General features: G+C 51.5%; 1 protein-coding gene across 3 annotated transcripts in view; it reads left to right on the top strand.

Annotated features, from left to right (window-relative positions):
* The first annotated feature begins 12,948 nt into the window (after positions 1–12,948).
* BAHD1 (bromo adjacent homology domain containing 1) overlaps positions 12,949–13,608 on the top strand; it is a 33,843-nt gene continuing 33,183 nt past the window's right edge. The window contains exon 1 of one of the 3 annotated variants that reach the window (XM_072338767.1): positions 12,949–13,082. The gene's annotated coding sequence lies outside the window, so the exon portion shown is untranslated. Of the gene's footprint in view, positions 13,098–13,608 lie in introns of all 3 variants that reach the window. The other 2 variants (XM_072338768.1, XM_072338769.1) reach the window with 2 other exon arrangements.

Genomic DNA, 13,608 nt, shown 5'->3' with positions numbered 1-13,608 from the left:
GAAGGCTCAGTGCCTGTAGATGAGCTCCTGAGGATGCCTGCTGTGAAACTGTGATGGAGATAGTGCCAGCCCTGATGTGCTGCACCTTGCCTGGTTCTGAAGGTGCTTGCTCTGTTGGCTGCTCAGCTACAAGAACGGAGGGAGTGGAAGTTACTTCCAAAGGGAAAAGTAGAGTTGATTTTACTATTATTATCATTTCTTTCCCTAGAACCATTAAGGCTGGGAAAGAGCTCTGAGCTCACCAGGTCCAGCCCCAACCCATCCCCATGTCCCCCAGCGCCGCATCTCCACAGTTCTGGAGCACCTCCTAATACACAACGTGATAGCGTGTAGTTATAGCAGCCTGTGTCAAATGAGGTTTGGGGGGGGAGAGCCCCAAAGGGATCACAGTGAAGCTTCTCCCAGCTTATCAGGAACCTGCAGGTGCTTCCTGGGAAGGGCGCAGCTGAGGACTGAATGATGTTTGGGGCGCTGCCCTCTGCAGCAGCTGGGTAAGTTTTGCAGATTCAGAGTTTATTGATTTCTGGAAAGAATTAAAAGCACCGTGGCGATGTGAGCTGAAGCTGCTGGCTCTGGGGAAACAGCTCAGGTGATTAGTTTCTTTTTTGCTGCATGTTCAGGGCTGCTCTGCAGAGTCAGACCCTGAGATTGCAGACCCAATATAAGCACAGCCCAAGCAGCATGACCTGAATGTACCCCCCTTCCTTCCCCCCCCTCCCCCGGGCTGTGTCTGGGGCTTCTTCTCCTGCATGCATGCAGCAGGGGATGCGGTTTGAGCCTGTTGGGCTGCTGCTCGGTGCTCGTGGCAACAAGGAGGGGGGGGGAATGATGTTTGCCTCCCGGGCTGGGTGTTGCTGTGCAGTTTCACTACAAGAAAACACATTGTGAAAGTAGCAGAGGTTCTCGCTTCCACCCTCCGGAGGGGATGTGCTGAGGCCGAGCTCTGTGATGCTGCTCCATCTCTGTGTATAGTGCCCCCCCCGGGCATGAAACCCCGTTAAAAATCTCTCTGCGTTCAGGGCTTTCACTTTGCTTGTGGTTTAGGGCTGGTGACGGAGCTGCTGAGTCACCTCCTTGTTCTGTACGCTGAGCTGTGCCCTTTGCACGCTCTCACTGCCCTACAGGCAGGAGGGGAGCTGACACAGCCCCTCACCCTCTGCCCATGCTGGAAATAGGGAAGGGGCTCAGCTGAGGGATGCCGTGCGACGCAGCCGCCCCATAGGACTGTGCTGAGCTCCCCTTGCCCACTTGAGAGCAGGAAGATTAGAAAGAGATTTCCTCCCACCCCGTATAAAAGAATTCACAACTGTGAAGGAGACACAAAGACATTCTTGATCCCGAAGAGGGGAGCCGAGTGCAGGGATTGCCGCAGTGCAGCCCGGGGTTGCACCACCTGCACCTTCTGTTGGCTGAGAGGCAGAGCACTGAGCAGCTGATACCCAGGCCCAGTTGTCAGCATGAAAGTAGGGATGTGGGGGGGGGGGGTGTAAAAAAGATATGACAAACAGATGGCAGGCAGCCCGTCCACGTGTCTGTCCATCCATGTTCTGCCCTTCAGGGACGCACGGGCGATGATGCTGCAGGAGCTCGGTGCTGCCAGCTGCACCTGCACCTCTGGGCCAAGCGTTCCCACAGAGCCCTGTTTCCAGTGCTGCTCCTGCTTGGACACCCACTGGGACCAGCAAGGGTTGGCAGCCATGCAGCTGAGCTGGCAAACAGAATTGTCCCCGTGCAAAGGGGGTTTTGTTTCTCCCGAGGAGGCAGCTGCTGCCGCAGCACGTGGGCGTGTGTCTTCCTTTTCCACTGACTCAGCACAATTTGGACAACCATCTTTCACCAGCAGATTTGCACCCAGCTGCTTCTCTTAGAATCACAAAGTGGATTCTGGATGGGTTGGGTTGGAAGGGACCTGAAAGCCTCCCTCAGCCCCAACCCCTTCTGTGAGCTGGTTCCCCCCACCCCATCAGGCTGCCCAGAGCCTCACCCAGCCTGGCCTTGGGCACCTCCAGGGGCATGGAGGTTTGGGGCACCTCTGTCTTATCTCCATACGTGTTTTCTTTGTCACAGCATGGAGATACTACTGCCTTGGTACCTACAGGATGGAGATGAACATCCTCGAGGGACAGCACTGGTGTTTGAACAGCCAGAGAGACAACCCCATCCATCCAAAATGGGATGATTCCTCATTCACCTCTCGTTCTTTGCTTTATTCCTTCTTGCCTGCTTGGTGCTGGATTTGGGATCCAGACAGTAATTCCCTTTATGCCATTGTCCGAGGAGTTAAAAAGCTCTTTAACATCCAGTGGTTACACATTGCAGTCGGCACCCTGGAGGATGACCCGGCCAAGTTGTAAGCATCTCCCATCAAAGCTTCTTCCCCACATCATCTCTTTGCTTCCTCCCTGCAGCTCACCCCTACCCTGACGTTCATTGCAAGCATCAGGCTCCCCAGGCACAACAAGATCAGCCCCACAGACTGGCCGAGCTCCTCTGCTTTTCTTTCCAGCTTCTTGATACGTGACCACCCCACAAGGGTGGAATCCACTTTATTTTGGGATGGTGCTGCTGGAGCCCACATGGACTGGAAGCCCCGCACTGCAACAGCCCCATCCCCTCCAGCACTGCAACACTCATTTCTCCTGTAAGCGCTTCAGAAAATGAACTAAAATTGCAAGTTTCTATGTGAATTTTCTTATCTCTCCTCAGAGCTGCAGCCCTCTTCAGAACCTGCCTGTGATACATTTCTCTGTGTTTATAGCTAATGAGCAGAGCTTTGGAAAGAAAATATTTGCTTTAGGAATTCCTCTTTGGAGCTATTAAAGCCGTGATCCAGCACATAGCTGGGGCTGGCCAAGGAAGGAGGCAACCGATTAAAGGGGGATTTGGCAGTGGGTGTGCAGTGCCCTTGGGTCTGGTGGTGTTGATGCTAAAGGATCTGGCAATTTCTGACCTGCTGGTGGTGAGGGGAGGAGAAGGGCAGGTCGAGCCCTACAGCTCTTGCCAAATATAAAGAACCTAAGGGCATGATTAAGTGCTCTGAGCTCCTGTGATCCTGCCTAAGCAATCAGCCACTGTCCAGGGGTTTGAAGGAGGCTGTGGTCGGCAGCCGTTTCATTGCATGTTTGAGCTTTGGAAATTCACCTGTCTCTGAATTTCCCTGTGCAAATCTAGATTTTATGCCGCTAGTGGCAGCTTTGAGCAAGTTTTCCACCAATTAGCTCAGGAAGAACCCTGGTGCTGTGCAAGGTGACTTGTAACTTCCCTGGCTAATTATCAGAGCACAGTGTTCACACCCGGGAAAGCTCTGAGCTCCAAACCTGCTACCTGCACGCACAGGGGCACAGCATCGCTCAGTCCATTACACTGCAAGCATTCCCATAGCAACAGCCAGCAGGGCTGCAAATGGGAATTATGACTGTTCCATGTTCTGGCATGAGGTGAAGCTGGGCTTTGCAGGATTAGGCAGATCCCAGTTCAAACATCCAGGGGAACACCGGAGAGAATAATGAATGGTAATAGCAGAATGAATGGCTTTGGATATAAGGCTGGATCCAAACAGAACTAATAACTCACCTTGCTTAAGCACAGTGGGTGCTGACATTTCTATGGTGAGTATTAATGGTTGGGGTTTTGTTTTTGAGCTTGCCAAACTATGTGTCCATCCACAGTGGATGGCACAGCTTCCTGAAAGCAATTCCTGACCATACTGGTCAAGAAAATTTGTGCTAACCAGTCTGTATCAGCCAGTCTGTATCTCAGGTATCTCTTACCCACAGCCCCTTGCACCCGATCTGTGGTCATTGGCTCCATTTTGAGAAACCATCTTGTCTTGGCTTAATTTTGGTGATAACAAATCCCACTGATGGCCAGGTGCTCGTGGCTCTCTATCCAAGACACATTCAGCTCCACTTTCCAGTCTTGAGTTCAACAAAAACCTGCCTTAGTGAATTAAAGTTCACACCAACATGTAATGGTTGAGGTGAGAAGGGTCCCAGAGCAAGACATGAAGCTGATCGTAGCTAGTGGGAGGTGGGACCTGGCTTTACGGCTCTCCTCCTCCCATTCCAGATATCCAATGCCCAGGAAAAAGAGCTGCAATGATTTCTTTTCGTTTGCAATGGAAGCAAAAAACAATATTGAGGCCAAAGTGTTTCAAAGCCTTGGAGGAAAAGGATTCCTCACCACCACCTTTACTTTTCTTTTTTTTTCCTCCTCTCTCTCTCTAAAATAAAAGAGTAGTGGGGAAAAATGGGAGAAAGTTATGTCAAAGTGAAGCCCAATGCCTTTCTGAAGGACTCATGTGAAACGCTGGGTGCTCATCCCTGCTGGGGTCAATTACAGAAACAAACTCTGCTTCATTTACTCCCTGCCACTGTCCTCAGACAAAACTCCCCGTGCACCTGGATGTCACTCCCTGCTCTGCCTTTCGTAGTATTTGTTGATTTAAGCCAGACCCTCAGGGATTCAATTTCTGTGCAGAACGCAGGGATTTAGCTGCACGGCTGATGTTAATGCTAATAGGATTTGTACAGCTAAACTCCAAGCCTCACTATAAAACTTTCTGCTCTCTTGTTATCTTAACTCTTTTGCTGCTTTCCCAGTGCCCATCATGGCAGGATGGTGGTTCCCAGCATCCCCATGAGCTCCAAAGTCCAGCGCTGCACCCTGATCCATCCCTGCAACCTGTGGGGTGAAGCAGAGGTTTGCAGATGGTGTGCTTAGCTTTGCTCCTTTTAGCCTCCTTTATTTCACCTCTGAGATCAGACTGTGTTTTCTTTACAGTTCTTGTACGTACACAACAAAGGGAAAACCTTCATAGAACCATGATGATCATCAAGTCCAACCATGTACCCATCCCCACCATGTCCACCAAACCACGTCCTGATGTAGAATCACAGAATCATTAAAGTTGGAAAAGGCCTCTAAGATCATCGAGTCTAACCCATCTCCACAAGGCTCACTAAACCATTTCCCTCTATTTTTAAACTGTACAGATTTTGTCGTGCTGTATTTTCATTTTATATGGAGATTCTTTTCTTACAAAAGCCTTAGAGATGGCCTGCAAAACCTCTGTTCCCTATTTGTTGTATGTAAAGTCATTGCTAAACGATGCCGGCCTATTTCCACATCTGTATCTGTTTAAAAGTGAGACAAGTAAGCTTCCTAGGTGAGCCCTGCGCTTTCCTAAGGGCATCTCATGAATGCCATCATTGGAGATGACCTGCAGGGACGCCTCTCTTTTGCAGCAGTGAGAGGAACAAGGTGTGGATGTGCTGATTCACACAACCAAGTGAGTTTTGAAACAGATGAGCCCGGCCACCGCTCACACTTCCCCTTTCAGTGAGGTTCAGGCTGCACAGAATTGTCATTTTTTAGGGAAACAAACATCTGACAACACCTGTTTCATACTAAAACAATAATCTGGTACTCGTTACAGAGCAGGCAGAGCCCCAAGTGTCTGAGTGCTTATCTAGATGTGCCCAGTCCTGGCTTTTGCCAGTAGCATATTATATTTCCTACATCACATATCATATTTCCTCATAGCATGAAAGCAGACAAGCAGGACTGGGGATAATTCAGGTTTCTCAATGAAGTAGAAATGTGCTCAGAAATGTGTTTGAGCTACCCAGGTACACTGCGATACTCTGGGCTTTTTCCTATGGAAAGCAGGGAGGCAGGTACCACAGCACTGAAACCCCAAGTGGGAAATGGGGACAAGCTCAAGGAACAGCTCCACAAGCCTGAGCAACGGGATATGGCAGAATGTGGAAGATGGTAGATCTACAGGTGATAAGCAAAAATAATGATGCCTTTTTATGACACCCAAGGCAGCATTCAGAAGGAAGGTGTCTGTGCAGTGCTGCTTTGGGATCTGGTACAGAGGATGCAGGGTAAAGTTGGCTGAGTGATGGGAGACCAGCAGTGGTGGAGTGAATCACCACAGAATGGATAAGGTTGGAAAGGACTTCAAAGATTATCAATAGAAATGTGACCAGCAGGTTGAGGAAGGTGATTTTGCCCCTCTACTCTTTTCTCATGAGACCCCACCTGGACTACTGCAACCAATGCGTCAAGCCTGAGACACCCTTACTCTGAAAGCCTGATGAATTAATCCACGAATAAAGAGCGACCTGGAGATGATTAATGCATTCCCTTCATGCTCAGTGCTCTGGAGCTCACAAAAGTGAGGAAGCTGGGAAAATATCGTCCCCAGATTAAACAGATGCACCAGTATTGGTGAGGTAAGTGTCACAATGTGCAAAACTCCTGGCTGTTTTCTTCAAGCTGGAATGAACACTCCCAGCTTCAGATTCTTAACGTAGCTGCTTCTGCACCATGTGAATGTAGCACTTTAGACTTTGGGGAAAATAAGCTTTTTGTCTGAATTTCCTTCCTTCCTTCCTTCCTTCCTTCCTTCCTTCCTTCCTTCCTTCCTTCCTTCCTTCCTTCCTTCCTTCCTTCCTTCCTTCCTTCCTTCCTTCCTTCCTTCCTTCCTTCCTTCCTTCCTTCCTTCCTTCCTTCCTTCCTTCCTTCCTCCCTTCCTCCCTTCCTCCCTTCCTCCCTTCCTCCCTTCCTCCCTTCCTCCCTTCCTCCCTTCCTCCCTTCCTCCCTTCCTCCCTTCCTCCCTTCCCTTTCCTTCCTTCCTTTTTAGATGGCTTCAAACAATGCATGCAAATAGATGCAGAGGAGGATGAACCCTGGGAGCTGCTTCTTGCTGCTGAGGAATCACCTAAATCCACTTGCTACTAAACCTCCTTGAAACCTGCAAAGTGGGCAGGTTTCACCTTTCTGCAAAACTTGAACAGAGCAATGCTTCACGTGAGTTGGATTTTGCTGTTTTCACGACATGCACTACAGATGCTACTACAAAGCATTATCATAAATAATTCAGATGAAGATACGACCGATGAAAGAAATGAGCAAAGTCCATTTAGAGAGGCATTATCTTCCTCCTTGTGTGCATTTTGTCTGCTTAGGGCACTCGTTCACAGCTCTGGCCATCTGCAGCTGGATTCACTACAAGCTAACGAGGCTCTGTACAATGGCATCTTTCAATGAACCTGAAAATTAGGATAGCAGAAGGGCTTTTTCTGCAGAGGTCCCCAAATTCCTGGAAATCCTGCAATATTTGAGATGATTTTTGGAGGTATGAGCCTTAAAGGCGACGACACTTGTGTCAGGTTGGAGAATGTGGCCCTGACTGATATGGGTGCAAGTCAGGGCAGAAGGATGGAGCGGGGATCGTAGGACCAGGTCTCCCTGGAGCCTTCCCTTCTCCAAGCCATACAGTCTCATCTCCCTCAGCTTGTTCTTGGAGGAGAGGTGCTCCATCCCTTGGATCATTTCTGTGGTTCTCCTTTGGACATGCTTTAACAGGTCCACATCTCTCCTGCGCTGAGGACTCCACATCTGGACGCAGATGAGGTCTGACCAGAGCAGAGCAGAGAAACAGGATCACCTCCCTTGCCCTACCAGCCACTCTGCTTTTGACACAGCCCAGGATACTGGCAGTGCGTGAGGGCACGTTGCTGGCTCATATCTGGCTTGCCATCCACCACGACCCTCAAGACCTTTTTGGCAGGGCTGTGTTCCATCCTTATATCCCCAGATTTACAAAGCTGCCAACACCATCCACTCCTCATTTCATCCCCCAAGACAAGACTTCACCTCTCTGCCAGCCTGGCCAGCAAAGGCAGGCTGGCTTAATGGAAGCTCCCAGGAGAATGGAGAAGCAGAAACGTCCCCTCTGCCACCGGAGCAGCACTGAGGAATGTCACTGTTCACAGACGTGCATCGGTATCAGTTCACTACACCTGGGGGACACAAAAAGGCTGAATTTCTAGTGGTGATGCAGCTGTTTCCAATGGAAATGCAGGCTGTCCTCAGCTTGTGCCGTCGGGATTTCGATTGGGTTTCCTGTATTAGTTGTGTGTGAGGAAAAAAGTCAGTGTTTTGAGCTGTAAACATAGCGATGTATTTGTTCCTGCTGACTTACCCCATCCTCAAGACTCGCCGTTTGCAGATGGTCCAATAATTACTGTTTGCTTTCCCATCATGTCTTTTTGGGACATGTGTTTTGTGTTCACATTTCTCCAGTCTCACTGCTTTTGTGAATCACACTTCATAAAATAATGGCTACCCGGGGAACGCGAGGCATAACATTTTATTCTTCCCGTGCATATGAATTTTTCACTAGTGTTGCCATGATCCAGCTCATAAAGCTGAGCCCTCGCTTTTAATCCATATTTTGCAATATTCTTAAGCACACACACCTACTCCTCACTTCAGGCCACGATAATGCTGAGGTACATTTTTAACTCTTACTCCTGTCCTTTAATTCAACCCAACCTCATTTCCTGGTCCCTACTACATTCATCTCAAAAGCAAATTTCATCGTCCCTCTGCTTTTCTCTTTTTCAAATCCCCATCAATACATTTGGCTCACAGCACCGACATGTTCCTCACTAAAGCACAGCGATGTCTCAAGATGAAAGGCAAAAGAAGAAATATAGCATAACAACCCCCTTTCTTTTGCAGTGCACATGTGCTGAGTTCCCTGGCACCGTTTATTGGTAGAAGACAACATCTGATCCAACTGCGGCAAAACTTTTTCAAAACTCAATATATATGTGTGTGTGTGTATTAAACCCTCACAGCAGTAAAGCTAAAAACCCGCAGATGCTTCCCTCAGTCTCAAGCACAGTGCTTTGCATTTGCCATTTTTGCAGGTAAAGAGATCATCTAGGGCAACTTCATGCAGTCAGATCCCTCTTATTCAGCCCAAATCCCTCCTGCCTGCTTTCAAGGGAAAAGGGGAAATATTTCACCCAGCTCGTAATGAGCAAAAGCTGATGTTTGAACAGAAATCTCAGCGGAAAATGCTTATGTAACCACAGCTGGTATGTTGCGCACCTAAATACTGACAGCCAATTTACTTTTTGGTGTAATATAATTCCAAGTCAGTCAATAGAGCCCCACCAGGGATTAATTTGGCCTTTAGTATTTGCTGGGTTAGCCCCAGAGTCAGGGCTGGAGGGGGAAGGAGAGAGAGACTCCTCCTTCTCTTTTGCTGCTGCAGTCGGTGCAGCGCAAGCATTTTGTTGATGTGGAGGCATCGGGTGGGCTGAGGTAATTCCACTAATCCTGACCTGGGGTTGGTTACTCGATGCCTGCTCATTTGAGGAGGCGCCTGGAAAAACTGCAAAGAGCACAGAGCGGGAGAAGAGAGGGTTAAGTTGCTTGGGTACAGAAAGCAGCCCGAGGAGCTGGGTGGTTTTTTCCAGGGCAGGGAGCAGTGCCTGCAATAGAATGGGCAGCTGCATGTGAGTAAGCCTAGGCTGTTTCCTTTCAGGGAGGGCAGAGCTGATTAAGCAAGTACCAGAGGTTGGAAAACCTGCATGTCATGTTACATTTTGCTGAAGGAGCAGAGGTTGCACTTTTTTGTTAAATGAAACTAAAAGCCTTCTCTCAGGCTAGTCCATAGTACTGTGTTTTTTTTTCAGTTCTTATTAATAGGTCTCCCTTGCTAGAGATGAATCTGTAACCCAGCCCCATCGTGCCAGGTGCCATGTGAAGACATGACCTCGGGGATCCCGTGCTACCCGGAAAGGTGAGAGCTGGCAGTCCTTCTGCTCTTCCTTCCTTAAGGCCTGACAGAGGAACCAGTCAGTGCAGGACCTTCCAGCCTGCCACAAGTTGCTGCTTTCAGTGTATGAACTTACCCGATGTACACCTTGTTGCCTAAGCCTCCCAGCCTGTTTGCAAACTGCCTCCTACATCGTGATGTTTTCCATCCACGGCCGTGTGTTTTGCAGGCACTGGTGCTAATTTGTGCGAAGCTTTCTGCTGTCTTATTGCTCTGGTTTGTCTCTCTGTGCCTCTTCCATATTGGTACCTGTTGAGACAAGGGGTGCAATGAGAGAAAATCTGGCCCTTAATTCCTGCCGGATTGTACTGGAGCTGTGGGGATTTACATCTTCTTCTAGTTAACCCCATAGCCCACCAGACATGTCTGGCAGTCCTGAGTGTTGTTCCTTCCCCCCAAAAAACAAGCCAGAAGTTGAGATAGGAATATCTCCCATTGGGGCTTTTGTGATTTGGTTTTCTAGTTAATGAGAAAAAGGGAAAAGAACAACAACCCAGGTCTCATCTGTTCCACGTGCTGATGGGTTGAAGAACAGCAGACCCATGGCTGTGCTTTTCTGCAATCAGCAATTAGCTTTAAACTTTTTCCTCCCCCATCCCTTTGAGAAAGGAATGATGGAAGGCCCCACTGTAGAGCAAGCTGGGTTTTTATGAAGGGAGGGAGCTCTGCAGAAGGCTTTGCGTGATGCTTGTGGTAGGGCTCTGGAGGATACAGTCCTCTGTCAGCCTCCCGTTCTAAACATGTCCTCCTATTCTGGACACTTGGAAGTGTGGCTTCACCTCCACCTTCTCTGAAAATGAGCTGTTAAATATATGAATTCCTTCTATTTATCTTTAAATTTCAGCATCAATTCTAACCAAATGTTTGCCTCGTGAATACTGGGAAGATGTAGTTTTATTTGTAGGAATTACAGTTCAACTTAAGCTACATGTAACATAGACTAAGCATGGTGGTAGGCATGGGCTTGGGGAGTAACGAGGAACCACTAATTAAAATGTGAGGTTCATTCATGTGCCTTGATGTTTTATTTGTACCTGGGAGACCCCAGGTGAGCGCTCTGTCTCCAGGCAGCCTGTTAGAATCATGCTTGTATTTTCTTGCAGCCTCACCGTGGGTCACCCAAAGCAGGAATGGGTTTTTGGCAGCCCTCATGCATCAGTCCCCCAAGGGGCTCTCTGGCCTTGTCTCTATGCCAAAACCCTCCTGAGCTTCCCTGCTGAATTACTGAAGCCATATTGTGAATGTCATAGAATGTCATTTTCCTGCTCCAAAAGCTGGGCTCTGTTTAGCTCACAGAGTCCAAGGAAGCTGATTTCTGAAGCTGCTCAAACACATCTAACGACTGGTGTGAGCATGTTCTCTATGATACTCAAACTTAACTCACTCTGCTGATCAGCAGTGTTTTAGATGCCCTCCTGTTGGCCAGGAAGAGGGAAGGACTCTACTCAGAATGTAATTGCTACAGGGCAGTTTGGCAGCAACGTGAGCAACAGGGGGGAGCAGCGTGATGCAGCTCTCTGCTCTGAGGAAAGAGGCGATCCTTGGTTGTGTTAAATGGAGCTCGCAGAAGTCCCATCCAAAGGGGACAACCTCTGCAGGGAAAATGGGGTAAAGAAGAGCATTTTGTTGTCTCCCTCTGTTTAAGTTAACCCCTAGAGCAAGTGATGGAGAGCAAGAATGATTCTGCGGTGCTGTGTCGATGGAGCAGGCTGTGGTCCTACACGGGGCTGCACCTTTTACTGCAGCATTTAGTGAGTGATTCAACAGTGGCTGTGGCTGCACTGTAAAACATGGGCCATAACTTCCAGGGCAGCCTCCTCAGTGCAACTGGGGACACCTCCCTGTCTTTCCACGCATGATGTCCTGCTCAGTATGTAAAATGTTTGCTAACTTCTCAATAGATAATGCTGCGATGGTGGCCTCATCAATCCTTGCACGAATGGTTTCCCATTTGAATGCTGCCTGAAGAGCTAGGGAAGCCCGTTGTTCAGTCCTATAGGAGCGTGCATTACCTTCCAACAGGAGATCTGCTCATACAGGAAGCTGCAGATGCACTTAAATGCATGCATGCTTTCCCTTGCTGCCTTCCAGGACTGTATGGGCTATTTCAGATCTGTTCTTTTCCGCTGCATCACCAACGATTGCTTATTTGTTTCAGGCAGGCTCCTGGTTGATTTGTACATCATGCTCAGATGTGACACACTTGCCGCCTGGGGCTTCCACGCAGAGCTCGGACCCTGTGGATGGGATTCCTCTTCTCCATTCCAGAAACACGGCGTTCAACAGGATTTACTGATACGCAATCAGGTGGGACTCAACAAGGGGAAGAAGTGCCGGTCCTTCTTTCCACACATGAAATCAGTGCTGCCAACCCCACGCTGTCCGCAGTGTTATTTGGTCATTGCCTCCCAAGAGCTGAATTCTCCCTCGTTTTCACCCTGCATTGCCCTGGATGCTTGTAGAAGCCTCATTCTTGGAGGCATTCAGAGGCAGGTAAACCTGCGGGTTTTTAAACCAGCCTTGTCAAAATATGGAGGAAGCCCCCTGTGGAGGAACCCAGATATTGACCAACTGGCCGTTCTAGCACCCCCAACACACCGTAATTTAAGCCTACGAAGGAGAACTTTTCCAGAGTACGGCACATAAATAGGGACAAACAATGAGAAATAAAGCGGCCCCGAGGGGTGGCGGCTGGGCGGGAGCGGCTTCTCCTCAGGACACCGCCCGTTGCAGCCGCTCTCTCGGGGAGGCTGTGTGAGGAAAGCGGAGGGTCCAGGGGCTCGCAGGGAGCCCCTCGAGCTCTGCTGGTGTAAAGCGGACCCCCGGGTACCGTCAGCGGGCCCCTGTGTCGGGCAGAAGGCTCTACCGAGGGGCAGAACCCGCGGGGCGAAGGGCGGGCGAAGCCGTGCGGGGCTCCCTCGAGGCGAGGCGGGGGGCGACGGGGAGGGGGGGGGGGCGCTCCGAGAGGACGGGATCGGGGGGGCGGGGCCGCGCACGGCGATTGGCCGACGGCGGCGAGCAAGGCCGGCCTCCCATTGGTCGCCGCGGCGAGGCGAGCGGCGGAGCGGCGGGCGGCGATTGGCTGCGGACGAGGAAGCAGGAAGGAGGACGGAGGGGCTGGGCGGTTTGCGGGGAGTTCGCGGCGAGCGGCGGCGGCGGCGGCGGCGCCTCCTTCCCTCCCTCACCCACCTCCCCCTTCTCCCTTCCCTCAGCCCCCGCCCCCCCCCCCTCCCTCCGGCCCCCGCCCCGCTCCCGGCCTCTGCGCGCCGCCCGCCCGGGCCGCGCCGGATCGCGACGCCCTGCGGCGAGGGCGGGCGGCGGCGGCGGGGGAAGAGAGAGCGCCTCATCCCCATCCCGGTGCCGGCGGAGGAGGCGGCGCTGACGCAGCAGCGCGGAGCCCGGCGTTCGGGCGCCGCTGGATCCCGCCCCAGCCGGGGTGAGTCCCCACGCGGTGAGGCGGGAGCAGGTGCCGGGCCGCGGAGCCACCGGGAACTTGAGGCGGGGGGGGGGTGGAAAGCGGCAGGTGGGGGGGCCGGGCCCGGGCGGGCAGGTGCGGGCGGCGGTTGGGAGCGGGGCCGGGCCTGCGGCGGGGCCGCTCCCCTGGGGCTCGGCGGGACAAAGGCGGCGAGGCCGGGGGGGGCGGCTCCGGAGGGGGGGCGGCAACGCGTCGGTCGGCGCTGAGGCGGCCCCGCTGAGGAGGGGGAGCGGCCCCGCGTGGGGCTCCGCGAAGCGGTTCCTGAAGGGAACGTCCCCGCGCGGGTCCCTCTGAGGAGAGCGGCCGGCGTGGGGTCCTCCGATGCGGGTCCAGGGGAACGGCCCTGCGTGACTGTGCGACGGAGAAGTTGGCATCGGGCGGCCGCGTTCTGTATTACCCCAGCGCTGATCCCCCCCCTCCGCTGGCATCCTTGCGGACTCCTTGATTTGTGAGACCTTCTCCCCGTTTTGCCCGGTGCAGGCGGCTC

The sequence above is a fragment of the Excalfactoria chinensis genome, chromosome 5, assembly GCF_039878825.1.
Source record: "Excalfactoria chinensis isolate bCotChi1 chromosome 5, bCotChi1.hap2, whole genome shotgun sequence".
NCBI classification, from domain to species: Eukaryota; Metazoa; Chordata; class Aves; order Galliformes; family Phasianidae; genus Excalfactoria; species Excalfactoria chinensis.
The sequence above is the reverse complement of the archived record's forward strand: the minus strand, read 5'-3'. Positions and strand labels throughout refer to the sequence as shown.